At 44.2% G+C, this 7,398-nt stretch overlaps 1 pseudogene; it reads left to right on the top strand.

Annotated features, from left to right (window-relative positions):
* The first annotated feature begins 5,742 nt into the window (after window positions 1-5,742).
* Window positions 5,743-6,475, top strand: LOC143683124 (dynein light chain 1, cytoplasmic pseudogene; annotated as a pseudogene).
* Window positions 6,476-7,398: the final 923 nt, after the last annotated feature.

Below are 7,398 nucleotides of genomic sequence, written 5' to 3'. Positions count from 1 at the left end.
TGGTGGTTCAGACTGTGGTCTCTGCAACCAGGCTGCCTGGATTCAAAGCCTCGATGAGCTCAGTAACTCTGGATGAGTTCCTTAACATCTTTGGGCCTCAGTTTCATCTTGTGTAAAGTGGTGATAATAATATTCCCTGCCACACAGAACTACTGTGGAGCTTACTCAGCCAATTTAAATATTTGCTGCCATTATTTTTATCATGATTATTAATGCTATTATCATTATTATTTTTATTTTTATTAATTATTACCACCTCTGATCTGCAGAAAGTAAAGGCTTGCATGGTGTCTGAAGCTGTATGTTCCCCAGAAAAACATGTTCCTATGCTTAATCCATTCTGGTGGGTGTGAACCCATTGTAAGGAGGACTTTCTGATGAGGTTACTTCAGTTCAGGTGTGGTCCACTTTGATCAAGATGGGTCTTCATGCTATTATTGGAGTCCTTTATGAGCAGAATGAAATTCAGGTGGAGAAAAAGAGCCACAAGGAAGGGAGAGGCCAGGAAAGGCTGCTACGTGCATTGCCATGTGGCAGAGGAACCAAGGATCACCAACATTTGGTCTTTGGGAAGAAAACATCGCCTTGATAATGTCTTGATTTGGCCTTTCTTTTAGCCTCAAAACTGTGACCTAATAAATTCCCATTGTTTGAGCTGACCCATTGCATGGTATATGCTGAGCTATCTAGGAAACTAAAACAGCTTGTTCTCTGTCACTCTGATTGGTGAATTGCGGATTTATTGTCCTGAAGTCTCTGACCCCACCCTCTCCCCCCACCTCCCCTGCAAAGCAAATGGTCTCAGTGTTTCCAGAAAAAGTCTGGGCTGGAAGAAACAGGCTGCCCTGGGAAAAGCCTGCAAAGAATAACAGACCCAGACCTCTGTACCATTATCTGGGCCAGGTAAAAGAAATCCAGAGGCTGGAGGAGGCCAGAGGAAGGACCTCCCAGGATACAGAAGGCAGGGATTGTCTCTGAGCTGAGACCCCCCTCAAACAAAGCTAGCGGGCGTCTTGGTTGCTGAGGAGAGCTGGGGACAGTGAGGGAAGGGCTACAACTCTCCTCCTCCATCAAGTGAGAGGCAAAAAGTGCACATAAAAGACAATTGCCAGTGTCTTGTTTTGGCTACCACCACCATCACTATCAAGCACCCCAGTGGTTCCATGGCAAAAGCTCAGATGCTGTAGCACAAAACTAAGGCTGCCAGAGGTACACCCAGGCTGTAAGGGACAAGATCTCTTAGGATGACATTCTTGAGTGTGTTCTTAGTTCTAAAAAGAACCAAGTGCCATAAGCTATCTCCAGTTTTGGGAATGAGACCTCTCTTGACCTGTCCTCCAGGATGATACCACTGCTGCCTCCCACTCCAGGAATCCTACAGGGAACAAGTCTTGGAGGAAGAGGAAAATGGAAACCTGCTTCATCCAGGCTAGACTTTAAGGCTCTGTGGATAGGAAGTCAGTGCCACACTCTCTGCAGCCAACCGTGAAGGCTGACACAAAGCACAATTTCTTCTACGTGAAAGTCCTTGCACCACAGTCCCTTTCCTCACCCCCTAGTTCCTCCATTTCCTATCTCAGCCTTCCAGAATGAAGAAGCTGGAACTCTGATATTCCTTAGAGATCATCCAGTCCAGGTTCCTCACTCAGCAGGTGGAAAAGCAAGACCTGTTTTGAGTCTGAGTTTCCCAAAGCAATTGAACACTCCTCTGGCTTTGGGGCAGGGTACAGGTCATTTACAGAAAAATCATAGACAAAAGCCAAGTTCAATACAGGAGTTAAGCATGAAGTCAAGGTCAGTTCAAGTGCAGAATAAAAGATGTTAAGTACCAAGTGGAGCAACCATCAGTCAAAACTGGTCTAGAGCCCAGGCTCACCAGCAGCAAATGATGACAGTCCATCAGTCAGCCAACAAATAAGTATTGAGCCTCTTCTAGGTGTTGAGGGCAAAGCATGGAACAAAAGTGCAAACATTTCTAGCCCTATGGAACCTACATTCCCATGAAAAAGAAGCAATGGTTGACTAACCCTAATCTGAAAGGCATACTGTGGCAGGGTAAAGAGCTCAGACTCTGCCTGGGTTTGACTGCCTTCTACCTCGTACATTTGTGTGACCTCAGTCAAGCGCTCAGATCTTCATTCCTCAGGTTCTTCATCTGCAATATGGGCCTTATATGATAAACAGCTTCAAAAGGTTGCTATGAAGATTGAATCAGTTAAGTAAAACCCTAAGGACAGTGCCTGGCACAGAATAAGCCCTGTGAGAATTTGGATGTTATTGTCCTGGGCACTACTCTTCTAGAAACACAGGGAGTGTGCAATGTTCATACTGTGGAGCATTTTGAAGATGCCACCCAGGGCCAGGCAGCTTGGTTCCTTCAGTGGTGACAAAGTGTCACCTGGCCTAGAGAGGTCACTCATTGTTCGTTGCCTCCATTCCATGCCCCAGTCCTGGGGTGGTGGAGTTGGGGAAGATGATTGAGTCTTGCTCAGGAGACGTTTGGAGGCAACCTGAGGTCCCCACCGGTAGAATCAGGGCAGGCAGCTCAGTGTTGCCACCAAAAGGGATGGAGAAGCAGCCTCATCGCAGAGGCCTCGTTGCGCCTTCCCCCAGGTACCCTTAGCAGAAGCAGGCACTTGCAGTGGTTGTGTATACACTTGTGAGCTCTTGAATGGTGGCACCTGGAGTGATTGTGCCATGAGTTATTAAAAGCCAGACTCAAGTCAAATCAAGATTGAAAAAGTTAATTAGTGAACTCATAGATTTTTGAAATATATAATTGCTTCATTTTGAGGAAGTTAGGATAAGAACAAGGAACAAGGAGAGGACTTATAGTCCCTGCATATAAAACTTGGGAAGACATGTACATTTGTTCTGATTTACCATCCCCAGGACCTAGTCTGAAGTAATATGAGGGTCAGCTACAGAAAAAATGCCCTTTGCAGTGTTTAGAATATTTGTATCTTCCGATTCATATGTAGCTATTGAGCACCTGAAATTGAGATATGCTGTCTGTGTACCCACTGGATTTCAAAGACTTAGTATGAAAAAATAACATAAATTTCTCACAAATAATATTTTATTGATTATGTGTTGAAGTGATATTTGGATACATTGAGCTAAATAATATATGTTATAATTAATTCTACCTCTTTCTTTTTACTCTGTTTATAAGGCTGCTAGGAAAATTTGGCATTACGTGGGACTTGCATTATATTTCTACTGTACAGTAAAATAGAGGATGATGATGGGTGGAGTTTGCTTTTCCCAGCTGTGCAGGTTGGACCATTAGTGAGATGGTCAAATAGCAAGAAGACTTTGGGATGGCAGAAACACTGGACTAGGATAACGCAGATCTAAATGATTATTTTATTTCTGTCACTAAGCTGCTGCATGGCCTTCTGTAGCAAAACACTTCTGAAGGAATTTTTATAGGCCAGATGCAGTTCTAAGCATCTTACACATATAAACTTCTCATAACCTATGAGGTTGAAGCTGTTATTATCTCACGAGGAAATTGAGGGGCAAAGAAACTCAGAGACTGAAAGTGGTGGAGCTAGGGTTCAAATCCAGGTTGTGTGGCTCCGGAGTCTAAACTATTAATCTCTTTATTGCCCCTTAAGTTATACAAATTATCCTGGATTCAGTTCCTTAACCTATAAAATTAAGCTAATAATACCTGTTCTGCTTACCTTAGAGGATTGCAATGAGGATCAATAGATGTCATGGATGACCATGTACTGTATAAACGTAAAGGAGCAGAAAAGTAAGAAAACTCATTACATTGAAGAAAATGCATCTGTGGTAGTTAGATTCAGTTGTCAACTTGGCCAGGTGAAGGCACCTAGTTCTGTTGCCGTGGACATAAGCCAATGGTGTGTGACCTCATCTGTTGCTCATTACATCTGCAGTTGGCTAAGAGATGTGCCTGCTGTAATGAATGGTGTTTGATTTAATTGGCTGGTGCTTAAATGAGAGAGCACAATGTAGCACAGCCCAAGCAGCTCAGCATACCTCATCTCAGCACTCTCAGCTCAGCTCAGGCCTTTGGAGATGCAGAAAGAAATCACCCTGGGGAAAGTTGTTGAAACCCAGAGGCCTGGACAGAAGGCCAGCAGAGACCACCCTGTGCCTTCCCAAGTAAGAAAGAACCTCAGTTGAAAGTTTGCCACCTTTCCTCTGAAGAACTAATGAAATAAATCCCCATTTATTGAAAGCCAATCCATCTCTGGTGTGTTGCATTCCAGCAGCTAGCAGACTAGGACAGCGTTCCACCTGCAGGACCCCTGAAATCCAGAATGAGTTGTTTCATATGTTGTCTTCCCAGATGCTTCTAAATGGAATTCCATTTTCCTCTTTCTGTGCTCTATGGCACTTTCTCTGTGACCTATCACAGCCCCTCATGTGGTGTCCTTCATTTATGCATGTGTCCATTTCCTTTATTACACTTCAAATTTCTTAAAGGAAGAGGCTATTTTCTAGATTAGTTGTTATCAACTGGGGTCAATTTTGCCTTTGAGGGGGACATTGAGCAGCACCTAGAGACGTTCCTTATTGTCGTGACTTGGGCAGGGGCTATGGCATCTGGTGGGCAGTAGCCACGTTTGCAGCTAACATCCTATAATACAGGAAAGCCATCATAACAGAGAATTATCTGGTCCAAAATGTCAATAGTGCCAAGTTTCAAAAACTCTGTTGTAGATAGATCATTTTATGGCCCATTGTGACTCAAACACATATGAAACAATAGGCACTCAATAAATGATGATTTATTGAGTAACAAATATTATAATCCCCTATGTTCCTTGGAAGCTTCAGACACACACAAAAGCCCAAGAGACCAACCAATTAACAATCAAGCTTTTTGAAATGTCTTAGATGTCCTTAACTTTCTTTTGGATACACTCAACTAACATATATTAAATCCTTACTACCTGGCAGATACATGATAGGGCTGGGGAAGCAGGGGCATAGAAAGATGAGAAAAACATGAGGTTCCTCCTTCAAGGACCTGACCATCTCCTAGGGGAGTCACAACAAAAAGACCATCAAAATAATGTGGAAAGTTATAAGATAGGGCCAGAGCTCTCACCAGCTTCAGGACGAGCAACACTCAGGGAGCTTTGGGAAAAGATAAATGGCCCCACTCTGGGAAGGGTTAATTATTTTTTCCAAATTTTTTGTTTTGAAGTATTCCAAACATACAGAAAGGAAAGTTGGAATAACAGTGCAATGAACACTCATTTACACCTATAATAACATTGAGCTACACTGATTTATCTATGGATTGATAGATAAATGTTAGATAGATATAAATAGTGATAGAGATGCACACATATGAAAGTTTTTTCTTTTATCAGAATCATTTGAAAATAAGATGAAGGCATCATAACTCAGCTAAATATTCAACACATGTAGGACAGACCTACTGACTTAATGGATCTGGAGTGGGGCCCTAGAATGAGTAATTTTTTAAAATTCTCCATTTGGACACACAGCCAAGGTTAAGAAACCTTGGGATAGAGGGACAGTTGGAACCAGGCCACTCTAGAGAAGGAGGGAAAGCTTTCTGGAGGAGGTAAAGCTGCAGTGGCACTTTTAAAAATAATAAGTTTCAAAATAAGGAAATAACAGTAGCACAGTTCAGAAGCTGGAAATGTCAGAGGTATTCTGGGAGCAGCAAGGTGCAGGAGGTGAGGCTGGAAAGGAGGAGAGACCAGTTCCTAAGGCTTCCTATGCCCCATGGGGTATGAGGAGGGAGGTAGTCAGAACAGGCTGCCAGGTGGAGAATGGGGCGAGGGAGAAAATGGTGGCAAAGGAGACACAGGTTAGAGCTAGAGTGAGATGAGGGGAGGCTGAGTGAGGGCAGTGGGTGGGTCCACAGAGAGGGCAGGATTTGAGGGATTATCTAGGCGTTGATCAGTACCATCTGATTACTGGGGCCTAGGCTTGTTCCTGGTTTCCCCAGTCCCTCTCCCCACTCTAGTCTGGAACGTTCCCATCTACAGGCTTAGTCTCCCACTGCTTTAGGACTAATCATGAACCAAGATAGTGGTGATTTATATAGGAGCTGCTGTTCAAAATCAAATCACTCCTGGCACTAGGTGGCAGTGGCTGGCATGGGGCTGCTTAGGTTTGTGGCTTGAGCAGTGAAGGCTGTTCCCATCAGGCCTAAGTCATGCTAGCCCCTCCCGCAAGAGCATTTGCCAACCCTCAGTACCCAGGTGTGACCAAAAGTCCAGGATCAAAAATGTGGACATGCCAAAGGAGATGCAACAGGACTCAGGAGCTGGAGAGATACAACGTAGAGAAGGACCTTGCAGCCCATATCCAGAAGGAAGTTGACAAGAAGTACAACCACCCCTGGCATTGTATCATGGGAAGGAAGTTTGGTAGTTAGGTACTACATGAAGCCATGTGCTTCAGCTACTTCTACCTGGGCTAAATGGGCATTCTCCTGCTCAAACCTGGTTAAAGCATAGACTGTGCCACATACCCAGTGATCCACCCAAAAGCAAGGACTGCAGCCCAAACTCCAAATAGCAGAGTCTAAAATCCTCAGCCTTACTAAGGGAGCACCTTGATCTCTGAACCTTTATTGCATTGTTCTGAACATGACATTTTCTGGACTAGTGTGTTGTGGTTATAAAACAGTCAGCAAAAATAAATAAATGAATTTTAAAAATCACTCTTACTCAGATCCCAGTTCTGATGGTGGCACTTCTGTCTTGTCTCCATAGGGTTCCCAGTCCTGGAATCTGAAACCTTGCCCCGTTCCAGTCCTTGTCCCGAAGTCCATGTCATAACAACACACAGGTCTTCTAAGATTGGTCCCACCAGCCCTTACCCTGCACCCATCCAGGGTGCTCCCTCTGTCGGAGATTCAGGGGTGACTTTTGCCAGCATCCCTGAATTTCTCCTGCTCCTGGAATAACATCACTTTCCCTATACTGCTGGGCCCCTCTGTCATGCCTTTTAGGCTGCTGGAAAGTGTAGCTCTTTTGCTGTACCTTCCAGATAGCTTGCTTTATGTGCCCTAGATGATGTTCTAATGCCCCCACAACCACCCCATGGAGTGGCTGGCTTTGGTTCTAGAGTCCTTTCCCTCTCAGTTACCATGACACTGGGTGCATGTCCCCATTTCTGGTTTCTATTTCCTCACCAATGCACAAGCAATAGATTTGGTTGAATGATCCCTAAGACCTCTTTTAGGCCAAACAGTCTATTACTCTCAAGTCTGGTTGACCATAACAACGACCATTGGAACATATGCAGGAAGCCTGTACCTTGGCTGTGGCTATGCTAAGATGTAGCCTAGGGGCTATGCAATATCAACAGGCTGGTTTTTAATCAACATGCCAACAAAGTATGCATTGGCTGGTTGATTACTTTGCTTAG

The sequence above is a fragment of the Tamandua tetradactyla genome, chromosome 5, assembly GCF_023851605.1.
Source record: "Tamandua tetradactyla isolate mTamTet1 chromosome 5, mTamTet1.pri, whole genome shotgun sequence".
NCBI classification, from domain to species: Eukaryota; Metazoa; Chordata; class Mammalia; order Pilosa; family Myrmecophagidae; genus Tamandua; species Tamandua tetradactyla.
The sequence above is the reverse complement of the archived record's forward strand: the minus strand, read 5'-3'. Positions and strand labels throughout refer to the sequence as shown.